Source organism: Xiphophorus couchianus, chromosome 4 (genome assembly GCF_001444195.1).
Source record: "Xiphophorus couchianus chromosome 4, X_couchianus-1.0, whole genome shotgun sequence".
NCBI lineage: Eukaryota > Metazoa > Chordata > Actinopteri > Cyprinodontiformes > Poeciliidae > Xiphophorus > Xiphophorus couchianus.
Window position 1 is genome coordinate 24,414,444 of NC_040231.1, and position 17,888 is coordinate 24,432,331.

Consider the following 17,888-nt stretch of genomic DNA (forward strand, 5'->3'; position numbering starts at 1 on the left):
AGTGGACTCAAAACCATGAAAAAGCCTCTTTCCCTCCACCCTTTCATGTCGACAAAAAGCTGCCACATCTCCTTTCCATGTCTGAATCAGGGCCGTTAATCTGAATGTGGGACAGAGCTTCCCTGCCGAAAAACAAACACTCACCATGAATAAACGTATTCATATACTTTGTAGCAAACACCCACAAACACAGTGAATGAGGGCAGGCCATATGGTAGTAAGGGTTCGCTACTTGTATCACAATAAAGGGAATTCACGATTTGAATCTACTAATGTATTCTTTAAAACAAAAACCAGTTTTGCCCAGTCGACCGTGAATTGGGCTTATTTTTATAAGAGTTCATCTCATACTGGTGTGAAATGAGGTGAAAATAAGCAGGCTTGAAAGTGACGGCTTAGCAGGAAGTCTTCTTCGAATGTGGGTTTGCTGAAGTGACCCAAACAAATCAGCTTTTGAAGAGGACTCACTGGGAAACATGCACATGCAGGCTTGTCTTTCTGTTCGCAGAAATGTGTGCCTGAGCTACTGATGTCGGGTCACGTGGTTTGTAGTTCAGTCTTGCAGGACCCAGCAACGCCAACTGAAACCCCAGCACAATGCAATCTTTCGAGCTGATTGGCATAAACCTGCTGAAACGTTATCACAAGAGATACCAGCAAAGATTCATTTTAAGCACCAAACAAGCAAAATATTTAGGAGCATTTGTACATTTTGAGGAACTTAAACTATATAGAAGCTTCGAGCTGTTTTCTGCGAGGGCACCTAGGTGTTGCGTATTTATCAAAGTGACAGCAGGCACCAGGGATACGGGGTTTCCAACATAACTACTTACTCACTAATGGCTTACACAGCCACGGATCATTATCCCTCACAGCATCACGCAGCACAACACAACACGGCCCAGCGCTGCACTGCACTGCACGGCTACACCATCAGTCTCGAAGCTGCGCTGGCTTGACTGCAGTGTGAAGTGTGTAGGAGGCTGATTAGATTCTGCCTCCCCCATCTTCCCCCTTACTCCCCAACCAAAAAAAAAAAAAATCTCTCTTCAGATCTTGGTACCAAAATTTCTCCAGGCAATAACTTGTTGGCTTAAAATGAATAAGCGAGCAGTCTATCTCCATATTGTGTGTTCCTAAATGCCACAACTGCTGGTTTGGTTGAGCTTTGGAACAGTTTAAAACCAAATCATCAGCATCACAGTAATTAGTCACACTTAAACAGATTCACAAATGTGAGTTATCCCATCCAACTGTTGTGAGGCAGCCAGCCATTTAGCAAGATTATTTATGCCTCGTTTTGGAAAGCAGACATGCCTATAAAGTTGGCACAGAATGCAGTTTTTTTTTTATACGGTTTACCAGATTTCTAAAAGCAACGTGCAAATTTTTGACTGAGTTATTTTGGACTGAACCATTTTGCCCATTCTTAGAAGCTGATATGTTGTGAACGGTTCTTTGTGCATTTTCCAATTCCTATCCACATCTTCCCATTTCATCCCAACCCACTCCAAAATTATACCTGTAAACAAATCAGTTTGTACCCATGTACTAAACCATTATTATGTTTTTCTCTTGGCAGTTAATTACTGGATTACTGAAATAATTACAAGATGGTTACATCTCTCTCTATTAATCTACTTTTATTGTACGTTCTGAATGTCTTATGTTGTACCCTGCTTCCATTGTGGTTCTGATCTCCATTTTAGTGAGTCGACTGACGAAACAAGAGAAGTCATGGCCTCTTATTGCAGGACCAAATTCCATTATGGTAGAGTTGACCAGGGGTATATTATAGATAAAATGAATATATATTGGTTTTCAAATTGTGTGTAAAAAATCCCGCGGTTGACATGCATGGATTGTGCGACATGAATCAAATGATCCCCACCCTTCAAAATTCAAAGAAATTTTGTAAACAGTTATTTAACCACGAGCACAAGTCGTCATATAGCTTATTTAGTTCTTGAAGAAGAATTAAAATAAAAATGTAGAGAAAATAAAAAATTAACTAGAACAAAATATTATAAATGCTGTGCTATTATTAGTCTATATTGGAATACCACTACTGTTCAGTCTATATTTATAAAGATTATGCTTTTCCATACCAGGCAAAATAAATTATGACCGACCACAACAATACTAGGAACAAGACTAGAATGTTTATTACAACAATAATAATATATACGTAGCACCCAATGCAAGTATATAATAACCCTTGGTCAAAGTGATGGCAAGACCCGGGGAACACTAACGTCTCACTAATAAGCAATTAGTGGTAAAGGGGGAACAAATACTAATAGGTTTTAACCTTTTACACTTATTTATGATTTTTAAAGTAAGTGGTGTCTCCAATAAGCAGAAAAAATAAGAGCTACTTTATTTTGAACTCACTAAGAATAAAAAATGTCAGCTTTTAAACCTTGTGTATATCTGTAGCAATAAATTTAAGACGCAACCCCAAAAAAGTTTAACATCAAAAGTAGACTTTAGTAAATAAAATGTATTATTAGGACATAAAATAAAAACAAATGAGAGTTTAGATTTGTTCCAACACAGGTGGAATATCAAGGAGTATCAGTCCCAACAAAAAAAAAAAATGTTGAATATCACAGTCCTACAAAATGGTTCCCCTTTAAAGTCAGTTCAGAAGTTGACCATTTAAATAACAAGATCTCTTTTACTGAAATAAGAAAACTCATTGCAGGTCTGATACATGGCTTGTGTTCGTGACCCAAAAACACAATTGGTCGCTCACTTGAAACCAAGCAGAAAAGAAATGCACATGCTTGAGTTTACTCACAAATCCTTTGAGTTAGCAGAAAGTGTGAGGGATGGATGAGGCCTTGTCCTCACGCCTGTAGCACTCAACACATGATTTGGAGTTTGCCTCACATCACTGGCAAAACACGACCTTTCAATAAACGGAAGAAGAGTCCAGAGAAATCCTCTTAGTCCGTAGAAGTCTCTGTTTAGCTTGATGTATCTGGCTAATGGTAAACTGTACTCTACATACAGTTAGCAATGGCTCGAGCAAAAATGCTAAATGCTAACTCGAGATTAGCACCACATTCATGCACTTGCAGCGTTTTAAATCATTTACAGCCGGAACTCACTCATCTTAAACAGTCCAAACCAAGAATATAGACTCTGCGTCCACAGATATTTCATGACCGTTTCCGCTTAGCTTAGCTTAGCTCTTCAGTCTCTTTTTAGCACCGCTTGGCAGCAGAATCTTAGGCAGGCTAAGATGACCTTTCACCTGCCTCACTTAGGTCCCGCCCTCACACATATGATTGGCCATTTGGTTTACATCAACCAATGAAATGAAAGAAAATACAGGGCAGACAGCAGTACAAGTCAAGCTGTGGAAAGAACGCTTTTTATTTTTAGTTTCAAACAAAGACCCGTCATTTTTACCCAAAATACATGACAAAACCTTTGGTGGCTTAAAGCACTTTTTAAGACTATTTATAAACTATTAGCTAATAAACGTACTAGATATTCTTGTACTTTTAATCCAAGTTGCAGCATTTTTATTTGTTTTTAATACATTTATTAACACAACAATTACTAACTCCAGCAATTTTAGCCTTCTTAGTCTATAATGAATATTTTAGATAGGGCTTCATATAGAAAATTCTGTCTTTATTTAAGTGTGAAGCTATTTTTTGGTCATGCTTTGACAGAAGAATATGCAAATTTATTTTGAATAAACAGTTTTCTCTGTTGCCTCATTTAACTTTGCAGATAAACAAACTAAGAGTTAGTTTGTGTTTGCAGTTTCATTGACACACTGAATTAACAGAAAATGCAATATATTAATTTTTTTTTTTTTTTAAAGAATAAAGTTGGCTCTGGTATACATCTCTGCAGGAATGCACTAAAATGCTATACAGGCAAATCAAAGAAGCTGCTGTTGGCAGTAAAACTGGGACTGAACCAGTGCAGTAACATCATTTAGATGTTGTGAGTGAGCAAGCTGAGAGTGAGGGATTCATACCATAGAAGAAGCGACAAGGTTAGATGGAGAGCGACAATGACGACGGGCAGAGAGTGGCAGTGCCCCATCTGTTTGCTACAGGCGATGGAGAGATGGATACATAGTTTAGTCAGTCAGAACTCAGAGGGACTGGGGGAGGCCAGGAAAGAGAGAGGAAGAGTGTGGCATGTTGAAGAGCCCCTGTGAAGAGAGTGTGATTTCACAGGCCAGGTGTGAATGGCTAACAAGGCTGAGTGATGGAGGTGAGAGCCGACCCTGAGGTGAGACAGGGCTGCTCTGCGAGATGAAAGAGCCCTGTGGATTGAAGGTTGATCGGGCATTGAGGCTGAGCAGAGCTGCGACTGAAACCCCATCCATTAAAGGTTTTATTTTATTTATATTATTCTTAACAATATTTTGGTCCCTTTCTCCATTCAAAGCTTGCGTTTCCTGGCCTTCAGAGATCTCGGAAATGCCTCCATGAGAATTTAAAACTGTAACACAGCTGTGCGAATGGACAAGCAACGATTCTGGAAAAATACAATGAACTGAAACACAATCAGTGAGGAAACACAATCACTTCCAACTCTAACCAATCACACAAATTTTAATTTGTACACAGGCTTCAAACACAGCTGCAACGAGAAGGTCACAGGACGGGGGACGAAAGTCAGAAAACAGTCTCACATACTGCTTAAAAAATGTTATACAATCTCAAAAAGGGTCAGATATCGAATCTCAGAAAATCCCCGTTTAAAATACATACTTTAAGGCTTAACTTTCATCTTGTCACCTTATTATTAAGTACCCCTGTAAGACACATGCTAAGTACTGTGTAAACACATACTGTGGTTGGTTTCATGATTGTTTCCAGGAAGTCCTTAGACATCTTCCATCAATATTTTGCTTTTACCTTTTTTTACTGCTTTTTCCATTTCTTTGTCTGCTATTTAATCCGGGAATAAAATAAAAATAGGGGTCATTTGTTTTTCCAGCTAAAAAAGCCTTGCACACACATTTGCAAATGCCATTCTGTTTGAGACCAAGACATAGATCTCAGTTTAAGTGCAGTGAAGCTGAAAAGGCGGATGAACTCACAAAGACTTATGGGTAAATGGCAGAACTGCAGAGGTGGACTTTACTGTCCTGGTACTGTAAATGATGGAAAACAGTGGTTTTTGGGTTTACTCACATGTTTCTACTGATTTGCTCGTGTTGATGTTGTGTTATGTTCAATAGATATATGGTTGGTGTTGCAAATGATGGTTTTCATAAAAACCATAAACATAAACAGCCCTTTCCCTCAACAATAAATAAATATAAAAGATCCTGGACCATCATTTCAATATCAGATGTCACACAGGTGATATTCCAACCTTGAGGAGTGCTTACAAAGTCTCTTCAGGCCAAAGAGAAGAAAACATTTCCAAAAAATTATAGAAACGTTTTATTTTGTCTGTCGTAAGGACATAAATAAGTGCCAGATAAAGCCGTTTTAGTGACACAACATTACATGTTAAGTCATGTTCTATGAGGATCTTGTGAGTTTCCTTTCAGAACTAAAAAAAAAATGTGACCACAAGTTGAAATTCAACCAGAAAGTCTCTGAGCAGTCCTGATTTCGATATCCAACATCATTGTAACACTTAACGCAAAATTAAAGTGTTACGTATAAGCTATTTATTAGAACTCCTGACTCTTCTGGGGACTATGGTGTGGCCCTTTAATCGGTTCATTTCTGATTAAATTCGTGGCTCACAGTACTGCGTAGTGTTTATCAGTAAACATGTTTCATCACAGACCATTGAGCTCTGAATTTGAGAAGAATGAAACACTGACAGTAGCACAGGGAAAAACATAATCAAACCAGGATCATAACAGGAAGTTATGCTAAAATACTGTAAGCACAAAAGAATCTGTTCTGTTTAATAATTTAGTAATAAAAATATCAAAAAGTGCCACAGAGTTACTAACATACGTGAGGTTTTGTAAGTATTTTTCTAACAAAAGCTACTCAGTCTTCACAGATAGAAATCCCACCAGTGGGAAAGGGTGCAAAGAATGACCGAAAGGTGCTCCTGCTAGAAAGATACTTGTAAAGAGCGAGAATAGCAATGGGACACCAGCAGAACTAACGGTTAAGCCTTGTTTCAGACAGCTCCGTCCTCCCCTAAAGCCTGCTAGGAACACAGGGCTCTGGGACTCTGCAGGGTAACAGCATTTACATTTACTGCTGCTCTGCTCTGCAACAGTTGCACTTGGCTGCTGGCACACCACTAGTCTGTTAAGGATGCAATGCTAATTCTGTTAACCCGGACTGTGTAGCTACTCTGCGGCAACATCTGAATTTAAAGCAGGTAAAATTGTTGTATTTGCTTGCTGTGCCGTTTCCACCACAGAATGGTTAGCTTGTTTTAAATGCAATTTATTTATATTTAACACTGATAATTATTTCATAGTAAAAACCACACAGCAGAGACTTTAATGGAAACATTAAAACACACAAGCTGTTTAGTTGTGGCCCACCACAGGTCAGAAAGGAATTACATCTTTTATTTATCCACACAAGGAAAAACATTGAAAATCTCCAATGAAATTCTTAAGGCAGATTTGTGTCTCGTATCCTATCCGCTTTCACTCAGTCTAAGAGGATAAAGCCATGCTAGCAGCCCATCGTTACAGGTCTTCAAGGTCCCAGACTGGTGGGCGGTGAGAACAGATCCCTCGCTGTGAGCAGTGAGCCTTGAAGAATGGAGAATATAACCTCTGAGAGCTGCTGAGACATAGAGGACAGAGGATAGTGTGGAATGAAGCAGAAGAAAGGGGGAATTAAAGTTACAGAGGGAGAAACTTGAAATGATCTGAGAGCTGTCACAAAGAGAGAAAATGTAACACTCAATTATTAACTTAATACGACTTGTTCCGAGGTGACAGCAGTAAAAGAAGGATAATACACTATTTTACCGACGATATTTGCTTACCCATCCAAATCATTTAATTCACTTTCACGGCTACAGGTTTGTAAAATCCAGCACCGATATGCAGACTGCTTCTATGAACAGTTGTGGTAGAATGGGTCGCTCTCGGGAGCTTAGGCATTTCCAGCGTGTGACAGGATACCACCTGCACATGAAGTCCAGTTGGAAATGTTCTCGTTAGTGAAGTCAAAGGGTGTTGAGGTGCATAGAGGCCACCAACTTTCCAGAGAGTCTAATTTCAGACCTTCAAGCTTCATGTGTTAAAGAATTCAGATTAGCTCTTCAATAGTGCAGACAGCTTTATCAAATGGATTTCTGATGCATCCAAGCCTCAATGCAAAGCCTCAACGCATCACCACTGGACTCTAGAAGAGTAGAAACATATTCTCTAGAGTTTCAAATCATCCCACTCTGTCTTGCATTGCAATGAAGGCATCTGAGTTTGGCAGGTATCAGGAGAATGGTACTTACATGAGTCCATTATGTCAGCTCTAAAGTTTAGTTCAGAGGGGATTATGGAGTGGGGCTGTCAGGTGTTGGGCATAGTGCCTTAGTTCCTTAATATAAAGGATTTTAATTTAATGCAAAGTCAGCTGAGAAACTATTTTTGTAATTGCTAGATTATGGAATTAATTTACAGTATATGAATGCCTCCATCCCAGTGCCAAAATGCTGTTAATGCAGTTTACCATAGAGTCTTAAAAAGTATTGCAAATCTTAAAATTATGACTCCTTATTTATTGTTATATTCTATGTTCCGTTTTCTGCTTTGCCAGGGCAAAAATCAATTCATTGGCATATTCTCATTATTATATATAAAAATCTGTCTTCCTAAATCCCTCAATTCCTGAATCCCTGTTTCTTTCCATAAATGACAGTGCACCAGAACATAAAGCAAGGTCCATAATGTAAAATGTGTATGTATAAGAGTGAAGAATTTATCTGGCCTGTAGAGACACCCAAACTCAAAATGATGGTGCACTTTTCAGATGAATCAAAGAGGAGGCAGGTTTTCCGTCCAACATCAGTGTTTGACCTCACAAATGCTTATTTGGAAGAATTGTCAATGCTTTCCATAAACCTTGTGAAAAAATCCTAAAGGAGATGGTGTTGCAGCTTGAAATGATAAGCTGCAAAGCCAACATAATTTGAGACCCTATGAAAAAAAAGATGAATTGTCACTCAAATTTATGTGTGTTTGTAGGCCGATAAGTAAATTATTTTGGTTTTAATGTGTTTTCATTTTATAGAGATGCATCCGATAAAATAAAGAGAAAAGTTGTCACTTTTTCATGTAAATGAATCCCAGTCCTGTCATGCTTATGCTACATGCTTTGACAGCAGGCTTAGTTTTATTGGCTCTCATATACCGTACTTTCCTCTTCATGAGGCTTAAGGTCATCACATACCTGTCTGTCTGGAACTCCAAACTGCTCCCTGGAGTCTTCTTAGATGGTAAAGCAACATCTGGAACTGTCAAGACAAAGAAAGATCAACACAGCGTACCTTCAATTAAGGAAGAGCTCACAAACCGTGGGGTCAAAATCGAACAGAAAAGCTTAGCAGGTGGATGTCACAGGGAGGATTTTGTTCATTGCCTGATACTCCTGCCAACTTTCCAAGCTGGCTGATCTCGAGAATTCGCTGTAGGGCATGTCGTGCTCGGCATATTTCAGGCACAATAGGTACCGGGGGACGGGTAGTTTGAAATTACATCCCAACAGATGGACACAAACTGCTTAAAGATTCTCCTTTAATTATGTAAAATGCAAACTATTATTAAGGCTTAAATAAATAGATTAGATAAAGCCCTAAATCACCATTTGGAAATCAGCATTCACATTATACAAATGCAAGTCGTCTCACTGGGATTATATGAGATGCAAAATCATTTCATCCCGATTGTCTTTATAGCAATATCAGAAACACATGAAGCCCCACCTCAAAGTCAATAAGACTGTTTTCATCATGTACCTGACTCTGATTGTTTACCTTTCTGATCTTGAAACTGTGGTTATACTTAGCACCATACAAGACAAAAGAACATCAGACAAAGACAGACAAGGACAGAGACAACAATAGACGGACATCGGAGAGTCACAAAAGCTGAGTCACAGTGAGGGTGAGGATATTCTGCTACCCTGTCCTTGGCTAAGATTCAAGGTTTTTCTAACAACCAAAAAAGATTACTTTTTGGGTCCAAGTTGATCTGAACGCAGGTAAAAGTCAAAATTCATTTGCAGCATGTGTATGCTCGAATAATAAAAACTCTATCTGTGGTTGTACAGGAAGTTGTGGAGATTGTGTATGCAATGTTCGTTTGAGAACGGGTGCAAGTCACGGTATGAAGCGTTTGATTGCTGTTACTCCGAACCTTTTCTCTATGTTTTTAAGAATGAATAATTTTAACCAACAATTTTGTGTTAAAGCATCAACAAAAACAGGAAATTTGATTTGTGTTTTCAAATAAGCTCCTGCTTGTAAATGGTCTTTTATTTTGGCCGATATGATATTTCTTGTGACAAAAATCTAAACCTTCCAGGAGGATGAAAAAATGTTGGACTTATTTCTATGCTACAACATATTGACACTTTTTTTTTTGTTGAAATTCTTTAGTATTAACTTACCTAAACAGTGACTGGAAGCAAAAATGGCTAACAAAATAAAAAGCTCAAACTCTTCATGCACTTTCCTTACTTCGGTACGGATGCTCTCAGGTTATGCACAGTAATTGTAACACATGCATGCTGACGTTCGTCTGGGCTCTAAAATACGGACACAAAAACATTTGAATGGTTACACAAAAGCTGATGCATATGTGTGGACTCACAATAACACAGAGGACACATTCACTGCTCACTTTAAACATCCACAATGATTGAGGTCGTCACACTCTCCCACACAAACATGTGAAGCTTTTTATCTGTTGACCAATCTTAATTGAAGCTGCTTCGCCTGTCCGATGAGGTTCCCCTTCAGTCTCAGCCTCCCTCCTCCTCCCCTTCTTCTTCCTCCTCCTCTTCATGAGTCTTCAGATCGTTTCCACCCAGTCTTTTGTCCTCTACCCGCCTCCTTCGCGTTTCTGTATCGGATGAGCTGAGCCGACCTTTCTCATTGTGCATCTGCAGGAGATCCAGAGTTCTCATCAAACGTGACCTCCCAGGCCCATCTATCCCTGTTCTCTTCTTTTTTTCAGCCTCACTTTCTCCTTCCTCTGTACGTCCTCCTCCAGCCTTTGTCCTTCAGCGCATTGAGTGTGAAGGACTGAGGGTTGGGACCTGCGGGTGATGCTGAGTGAAGACTTTGATCAGGAAGAAAGCTAAGAAAGGTCGCTGACAGACTGTTAGAGCTCATCATCTGCAGCCTTAAGGGTCGAACTGTAGCTCAGTCTGTTAAACAAACAGTGGAGATTGTGCATTATAAATAAAACATTGTTTTATTGGCTGCATAACTGTAGTTTAATCTCTATAAATATATGCATTTTGTGTCTCCTTAGTTGACAGTAAGATTATTGGTTGCATCTAGAAAAAAGTGAAATTTTTTTTTATCATTTAAGGAAAACAAATGTCTGTTTTTAATGTTTACACTCTCCTCGCTGAAGACATCATGCAGATCAAGGCCATTGTTGCTTTAGGTGCGACTAATTACCAGAACAAATAGTAGATGTGGCAGCTTTCCAATTCCTCAGTGAGTGTGCAAATAAACCTTCGCAGTTGTAGTGATGCGATGCATCAGAATTGTGCACCAAAATATTCAACGACAGCAAGTGAGTGACGTGAGCTAGACAAGCTTCTAAATCACTACAGGAGGTAGATACTTTGATTTTACATGCTTTTCCCCCCACATGCTTAAAATAGCTTAGGCAGGCAGTTATTGTATTTATGGCAATTTGAGAACAGAATTACATTAGATAGTCAATGAAGCCTGGCTAAGACAATGTCAGCTGGACATTTAGTTCATTCACTCTCATCTGGAACATTGGGGGATTTGTTAAAATCGTTTTTTTAGACTGAAAGCCTCTGTCCTGGTTTTGAAAGTATGATATATACACTCAGTAGCCACTTTATTAGAGATGACTGTTTATGTGCTTGTTCACAAAAAAAAAAAAAAGCTAAGAAAAAACAAACAAAAAACTCAGGAACTCGATGCATCGAGACCTCGAGACGTGGGATGCAAATTAAGTAACACGTATTCATAAAACTTTGAATAATCTGCATTTAGTTTCTCTGCAACAGTACAATGTTTCTTCTTGCCAGCGTTGTTTTCTGTCTGTGCTTTAGAACATGAGGTCAACAGGACAAGCGGCCGATTGTTTATTCAAAATCCAGGCAGCATCCAGCTGGCATTTCCTTGAGCTCAAACCGAGAGGCACAGACTCAGAGCTTCATCGATGTGAGCCTAAACCATTGTGCTGTGTTTCACACTGTCTGCTGACCCTGCAGACAGGAAACCTGTTGAATAACTGTAGAGCAAATAAATAAAAATATTTAGTTAATCAAAAACTGAGGTAAAGAGCAAAACATCAGGGAGAGAAGGCAAAAGAAAAAGAAAAAAGAGGTTGTGTGGTTTGAGGTTTGGAGACTTTCTCCCTCCCACAGGGAAGCGGACACAGAGTCAGGATGCAGCACAGGTGAGTGCTGGCCCAGGTGAAGCTGTTATTTCCTGTCCGTGGTGTGTGTGTGTGTGTGTGTGTGGGCTTCGCACCTGCTGAGAGACAGCTGCTCTTACTCGCTGAAGCAAAGTCCAGCTAGGTAGAAAACATGACGGCAGAAGGGCGAGCTCCCATGTTGAAATGTTTAGGTTCAGTCTCTGCTTTCATGTGCGCAGTCCTCTTCCAGTGTGTGAGCAGCTCAGTGGGTTGAGTTCAGTAAGCTGTTGCCAAGGACAAAAATTAAACTACTATTCTGTTTGTACTAAATAACAAGCGTTGGGCTCTTGGTGAACATTAAGCAACAAATTTGAGGTTGGAAACCAAGTGGTCTGGAAACACAATTAACGACTTAGTCAAACTACTTTCATTCCATTAAGTGTTACACTGAAAATAAAATAGTGCCTAAAACTGGAGAAGTGGAGTTTTTTTTCAGGGGGGGATAATCAGAATTGTGTGGATAATTTAAATCACTAAAGCTTTTAAGACTTTCAATCAGCTGCTGTTTGCAAAAGTAAATGGAACATATATTTAGCCAGTAGCCACAGTATTTCGCCTAACGCCCCATAATACCCAAAATGCTCCTGCATTAGCGGGTGTGGCCTCATGAAATTATTATTACATTACTTCCAACTGGAGTATGCTAATCGCTCAGTGATGTTTTACAACATCTGGGGAAGAATATCAAATGAAATCACCGCACAGCCAACTTTGTAGCGCTTTCCTCACTATGAATATTAAAACCGACACATCCACACGATAAAATAGTGATGATTAGGAGTGCTGGTATGGGCGGGTGTGTTAGTCGCAGCTAGTGTCAGGATTTTCAGTCGTAGATTGGATAAATCCAGAAACATCAATAGACAATAGCCTGAGGTGCGACTGAATAATTCAGAGAACGAGGAAGCGATGTGTAATGTTGTCTTTCTCCTATTATGGGGAGACATGATGTGGCAAGCTCGGTTGCGCCGACTTTGATCGTTGCTTCTTTTCTTTCTGAAGGGGAAGCAGTTAAAGCAATCAGATCTAAGGCCACTCCACCACAATGATTAATGTTCTTACCGCTGGAAATGTTAAATGTGACGGGTTTGTTCTAATGCAAAGAACCGCACTTGACAGACATTAGTGGCATGAGATAAATTAGGCTATTCAAGGATTTTACTGACAGCTTGCTTTAACACGCAACGATGCAAAGACAACATCCTGAAGGTCAGGAAATCTTTTTTTTATTTTGGTATTCTTTATAAAGGAAGTTGAGTACAAACAGATTTTTTAAGCTTTTTTCTGAAGCCACAGGGAAGAAGAGGGTGTTTACTTCACTCATCCTGTATTCTATAACAGCAGCAGACATCAACATTTGCTGTTGCTCTTAGAAAGAAGCTCTAATATTGGTGACTTTGCATAGGATTCCTACAGTGTCTAGTAAAGTGCGGAATTTCATTAAGGATTTTTCCAGGTTTGAAAAAGCATGAAAATATATTGAAACTTACAGATTTTATTCTCTGCGCTCATTTCTAAAAATATATCCATTAATCTAATTGCCCAACCAACCAACCAACCAACCAACCAACTCTTTCTATGCGGTGATTACTCTGTCCATTCCTTATCTAAAGTCTCACCCCTCTTGGAAAAGCTGTGGTAGATTCACATTAAACTGTTGTATTGAACTAATATGTTAGAATCCTGAAAAAGTTTTAGAGAACTGGAGACAGCTTCCAAAAAAACCCACAGGATCTCAACTGATTGGAATATATTGCTTTACTTGTGTTACGATCCTTTTAATTTCTATTTCAACAATGATTCCTTCTTACAACTTAAACCGAACTCTGTCATACAAGTGCCCTCAAAACGCCCAAGAAAACTGTTGAAAGAATGGAAACAGAGGAAACTGGAGTGTTTATAACTGGTAGGAGTGACAGGCTAACAAGAGGAATATGATACTTCACCGTAAGTGGTGCTCTTGGGCGGAGGAGGCGGGGAAAAAGGTCCCAAAAGGGTTAAATGAGGTAATTGGAAAAGGACGCAAGGGCAGACGTTTCCTCAACTTCTCCTCTTGAAATCTAAGACACACATGCGCATTTGGGCATGCACACACTTGACAGCAGTCTTGTAAAAGCTAAAACCTGCCTATGCCAATTAGCAGGTGGTGAAGGTCAGTTACGGTCGGCGTGTGTTCAAGAGAGATAAGTTTCCCATTAGGTGAGAGCTTCTATTTGACTGTATGGGGTCTGAGTCTGTCACACACACACACACACACACACACAAATGCCGCCTACATGCACAGAAACTAATCTCAATATCAGCTAAAGCATGGCTGGCTTGATGAGAATGTTACCCTGTTGAATACAGGATATTTGTAGCTTCTGCCGTAATAAACAGAGGCGTCTGTATCTTATTTCAGGTTGAACTAGAACTTCACATTCAACGCAGTCTGAAAATTGAGTTGTAGAAAACGACCAAATGGAAATTTAATCAAGTACCTGCAACAGTTATAAAAAAAAATGAAAACGTGGATCGCAAACATTATTTATTAAGCTAAACATGTTTGACAGGATCTTCTGCTGTTATTTGAACTCCATTAAAATTATTTATATGTCTGTGTAACATCCGTTACTGACACTTTTAAGTGTAAGCATTACATTTCTCAAACATCTTTCATGTTAGTGTGCAAGGTTTTGTAGATATGTAGGTCTGTTTTTTTCTACTTTTGCCTACAATGAAGCTCATAGTTTTGGGGATGACTGTGTCCCCAGCTACGCGAGTAGCTGTCTGCCACTGCTCTGTAGATTTATTCACTTTTCTACATGTTCATAGCAATATGACCTAATTTTAACCCTTGAGCATTTATACCCCAGAGGTTTTTTGTTTTTGTGGTGCTTCAGAAATTGACGGTCTAACGGGGACAACCCTGCAGCTTCGCCGCTGTCCCACCATGACATTTGCCGCGCTCCTTCTGAGCATCATGCTACGACCGCTGGAGGGTTGAATAAAAAGACTTCATTTACCATTTCTTTAGGTGTCAACAAAATGACATAATAGTCTTGGATTTTTGTTTTTCTTTGAACATGCTTGTTCTTGTTCTGCCAAGCCATGCATACCTCTTCCTGCTCTTGGTCTGTCCTCGTTTATATGGCCACCTCTGCCATCATAAGGAGGTTTGCATCAGATAAGGCGGAAGATGAAGAAAGGACAGAGAAGTGTGGATCAATAGAGTCCATATACTACAAGAGCTAAAAATCAATGGCAAAGGGAAATTAATCTGTAGTCATTGAATAAATTAAGGAAACTGAACTATGCGACCGAACATCCTTTTGGAAAATTGGAAAACCTGTCCAGATTAAAATGTAAAAGATCTTTATTAGGCAGTGATCCTGAAATCCTCTGAAGCCTAAAATGCTCTGTGTGCTATCTGTAGTTAAGACACTAAAGCTGCCATATTCATCATGTCCTGAAACAAACCCTGACATTCAGAAAGAGGAAAATCTAACGCATGAACATGATGCTGTATTTGACAAAGGAAGCATTTTGTATGCCAGAAATTTATGTAGGGAGAATATGAAAGAGCATAATGTTGTAATTGTCTTTTTTCCATTATTATTTTTCTTCTTATAGTTCAGACTATAAAATAAACATCCATCCGAGGTCTTATTCAGACGAAGGTGTGAGTTCATTGTTATCATGTGAAAAACACTATTAAATAGTAGACCAAAGAAAAGGTTTGCTTATTTATTTTTTACACATTGCATCTTGCAAATGTAAAAACCCGTTCAAGAACACATTCATTTAATTTTCAGTTTACTTTGCGTTTCACTAAATTAGCTATGGCAGGATGCTGTGTAGTAAGGATTCAGTCCAGCCTTTTCGTTGACTAATTAAAAGATAACTGTAATCCAATGCACAACACGATTAATAGGACCTTAGTCTTCCTCTAAAAGCCTGCACCGTGATCAATAATTCATTTAAACCCTGGCAGTTTATTTAAATTAGTCAGCTAAGAAAACAACGTCAACAAAATAGAAGAAGAAGTGAGAGTGAGACAGGGACGAAGGAAAAACAACTGAAAGCCAAATGAAAGACCAGCGACAGAAAGTGAGGAAAGTATGAGACAGAAAGAAAAAAAGAAACCAAACAGAGGGTCTGATGGCAGATTGAGTAAGACAGAGAGTTTGAGAGAGGTAAGTTCTGTTATTTTTCTGCGGACCTGTGTGAAGTAGCTCGTACTAAGGCCTCTGGCATCACATCACTCCAACCAGCTTAATTGCAGTCCAACGGGAGTGAAGAAGGCTGGTATGAACCCAAAGGATTTCCACATGAAAACAGCACCAGAAACAGGAAACCTTGTGTTGCATAACCAAGTCAAACATCTTTAATTTGCAGTATTTCTATGATTACATTAGCCTTAAATTTTTAAAAGTATTTTCAAAATATAAAAGTATAACTGGTGCACAACTTTGGGTGAAAGATAAGGCTCTCAAGTCTTGTGAATGGCATGGAAAAGTTGTGTGAAATTGACTTCTGTAAATTCACTACAGAAGTTAAGAAGTTTCTAATGATTTTGTGCTGTTCGTACTTTGTGAACATGTTCACTGCGTGACCTGCGTTTGTCCTTGGTCAAGGCACTGAACTCTACATTTGCCCTTGTTGCTCATTAAATCTGTAAAGCGGTGTGCCCAGTTTAAACAGCTCAGAATAAAACAGCATCATGATAAAGTAGAAAGTTTTCCCAAGATGTCTATATAAAGCTTGAACTTTTCAAACTTCATTTTTCCATACATTGTTTTTGATAGTTTTCACTTGAAAAAGAATGAATCTAAAATCTGAAAACTGGCTGATACTTTTAAAAAAAAAAAGAAGTCTGGAGTACGGGTCTGAGACATCTATTTCCTGGTCAGCAGAAGTCATCAATAAAGCAGATTGAGAATGAAATCTGTTTTATTGATCCCACTGAAACTTTCCGCTACTCCTCACTCTGACAGAGCCTCATTAAATTTCTATGGAGTCAGCAAAGCTGTGAATTATTCACCTGTATGGAGCGCACAGGCAAACAAAAGCCGTCCACACTTTCACCAAATGGTGTGTTTCCAAAAAAAGATGCCTGTAAAAAAAAGAACAAAAAAAAGAGGAGGGTTTGGAATAAATCATTGTATTTGCCATCTGTATAGGAAAACAACATGCCAGCATTTTAATTTATGACAGGGTTTTGCTTAATGAACACCCAAGTGAAAATAAGGGCCACTAAAACATTCTTATTTAACTTAAAATGGAGCAAATAAGGAAAACAAGGCTTAACAAAGAGCAGATGTTAGTAGTGTTACTGAGTTGCTGCTATTCATTGAATCCCACATTAACCACATATCACATATCAAAAACAAACACTTTGTTCGCATATTAATAGACAATATAGAAAGTTAGCCTAATGCTTATGCAATTAGAAAAAATCAATTAGAACATCTTCTGAAGTCAGATTTCTGACTGAAAAACTGGCTTTCTCAGCCTTGTTTTTTTCCAAAATTCAGCATGGTTGTCTTGTGGACAGAATGTAGTGACATTTTATTTAAACTGCACTTAATACATCTGATGGCAGCACAAGGACTGTCTAGGGTAGTTCTGAGATTGCCTTGCGGCTGGTATGCAAGCCCACTGTTCTGTGGTACATCTGACTCATTGTCCTATAAGAGAGAGCGATAAAGAACTGGCCCACACACACTGTCCACTGCTGGCCGAGCAGCCAATGCCACCGTTCCCCTTTTTGTTTATTCAACTGGCAAAACTGCAAAGACTGCCCTTCTTCCGTCCACCACAATGACCTTTCCCTTGTTTCTCCTTACTGCAAAGGTCTCAGTTTATCACAGCTTCCTCTGTTCATTGAAGAACCTTCATTTTTCCTTAAGACCAACTAAAGTAAGGCTTTGTGACTGGGCAGAGGTAGCCTGGTAAAAAGCTGCCCTCTGTCCTAAGCAGGCCTGGCCCAAGCCTCCATGGGGCCCTAAGCGAAATGTGGTTTTGGGGCCCTCTAGTTCTGGTAATAATGTGGACTGGCTGCAATCAGCAGTCTAATCATTAGATCATTCACACACCTGCTGTAAACTTATTGCATCTTTGACAGTGCTGTTTACATTATATACATATACATATATTGTACATATACAGTACATAATAGGATACATTTATTGGCCAACTGATTTATCGACCAGTTAATTTCTGGGCACCGATTTCCTTAATTTTGGGGGATGGTGATCGGCCGATACTTATACATGAAGCCCATCTCATCCACTGATCT

The 17,888-nt window shown here is 39.1% G+C and overlaps 1 long non-coding RNA gene across 1 annotated transcript; it reads right to left on the minus strand.

Annotated features, from left to right (window-relative positions):
- Nucleotides 1-5,350: 5,350 nt before the first annotated feature.
- On the minus strand, nt 5,351-16,706 carry LOC114142587 (uncharacterized). The gene is made up of 8 exons (XR_003595062.1): nt 16,632-16,706; nt 15,810-15,892; nt 11,665-11,832; nt 10,163-11,396; nt 9,821-10,082; nt 9,588-9,725; nt 8,370-8,433; nt 5,351-6,755 (listed from the first exon to the last, which is right to left on the minus strand). It is a non-coding gene; the product is annotated as an uncharacterized LOC114142587 (long non-coding RNA).
- Nucleotides 16,707-17,888: the final 1,182 nt, after the last annotated feature.